Genomic DNA, 1,953 nt, shown 5'->3' with positions numbered 1-1,953 from the left:
ATGAACAGGACTGTCATTGCCAAACTGGAAAGCTCAGTGACTGAGCTGGAACTGGACTTCAAGTAGTCCCGCTCTTGTGCAAATGGATTAAAATGACAGATCCTGTTCTTTGACCTGCTAAAAACAGAAACCTGAGTGGCAAAAAAAAATAAATAAAAAATAAAAAATAAAAATAAAATAAATAAATAAATAAAAAATGCACCTCAGAAGGAAACAAACAAACAAACAGAAACAAAAACAAAACAAAACAAAAAAAAACCCCCAAAGGCTTGTTTGGTGATGCCAGCCCTAGCAGGGAGCACATATGCCTGCCCGTGCTTCAGGGCTGTGATGCAGTGTTTGAAATTGGATAGAGAGCTCAGGCTACTTCCGGGAAGAGTTCTTGAATCTACACCTCCAATGACAGAAATACATGTATGAACCGAGAATTGCTGAGCGATGGCTTTTAAAGTTAAAAGGGCATAAAAAGGAGCCACTCATCAAACCAAATTCATCACAAATGACTTAAATAGATTTCACAATCTGTTCCATTCTCTAGACAGGATTTAAGAGAAACACCCACTTGATTTGAATTTCAAGACTGTATCACATCCTGCTAGGAATCCAGAGAGCCTTGAATCTTGTTACTGGAGGATATTGGGTTTGGATATAGAGGTGGAGAAGTGGGATGGCTGGCAGGCTGATGTGATGGCCCACAGCACTGGGCAGTGAGGCGTCTTCCTCTTGCCTCTCTATTTGCGCTGTCTGCTCTTTCTCTCTTCAGGACAAAGCCTTCATCTTCTCTTTGGATTGGGCCCCTGGCTCTGTCTGGAGATGTTCACGGTCAGCCTCGCCCTTATTTCAACCTGGTGTTCCGCTCTTCTGTCATCTCTATTCTTGTCTTTCGAGGAGGACATGGTTTGGACTCTGAATGGCTTAGGGCTGATGGGATTGCACTTGTCTGCAGCATTTGCAAGAACAAAGCTCACTCTGAAACAGAAAGGGGCTGGGGTTGGAAGGTAGGATCCCTGGACAGCAGCAAGTGGATTATCCCTGTTGAGGGGAAAGGTTTACTTGCCTCTCTCCTACCCTGAGGTAGGCGGCTTTATGAATTTCCTTTGTGGTAATGCAAGCAGGCAGCTCCTGCTCCCCTCTCTGGCCTCCTGTCTCTTCTCCTCAGAGAGCCAGCAGAGAGGTGTCTGGAGATCATTGGCCTTCCTTTGCTCTCTAGGAGCTGCAGAGGCTCATGTCTCTGTTTCAGAGAGACTAGTTCTGCCCATTGCCCACTTTACCATACAATGCAAACAGTCCTCATCAGAAACCCACCAAAGCCTAGAACTCAGGGACAGAGGTGTCTTCCCCTCTCAGCTGTCTCACTGATCTGTAGTCACTCTGCCTCTTCTTGCCTTTCTGCTTCTCCAAGAGTGTTTTTCCCCCTCTGACAGAAGCTTATGAACCAGGATAGCCTCTTGCATTTTTCTACCCAGACTGGTGAGTTGTTTTGCTCTGCGAGCCACCCGCAGCTCAGGGTGCTGTCACTCCTCCTTGATGCCAATCAGAGTCTGCCACCTTCTTAGCTCCTGCTCCCAAGAAGCACGTGCCAGTCACAATGGTAGAGAATATTCCATGTTCTTTGACTCTGCAAGGGATTTAGTGTACTGGAATTCAGTATTCATGGCTGTCCCAGGGATATGTGGTTTGCTTTTGACCTGGCAAACTCATATTCTTTATAGGTTTATGTTTCAGGAAAGAAAGCAGTGGTGATTTTGGCTTGGAAACTTCAGCTGCTACTATGAGGCCTAGTTCATTGCGTGTTTTATCTGTGCCCTGAGGGTAGAGGTCTTTCTCTGGCCTATGCTCTGCAAGAATAGAGAAGGTAAATCTCCACACTCTTGATGCCTGTAGATGGAAAGATTTGACCTGTCCCACAGGCCATCTCTGACAAAACATAGCCCTTCTCCCCCTAAGCTGGCG

The sequence above is a fragment of the Arvicanthis niloticus genome, chromosome 7 (assembly GCF_011762505.2).
Source record: "Arvicanthis niloticus isolate mArvNil1 chromosome 7, mArvNil1.pat.X, whole genome shotgun sequence".
In the NCBI taxonomy this organism is placed as follows: Eukaryota; Metazoa; Chordata; class Mammalia; order Rodentia; family Muridae; genus Arvicanthis; species Arvicanthis niloticus.
This window is presented reverse-complemented; position numbering follows the sequence as displayed.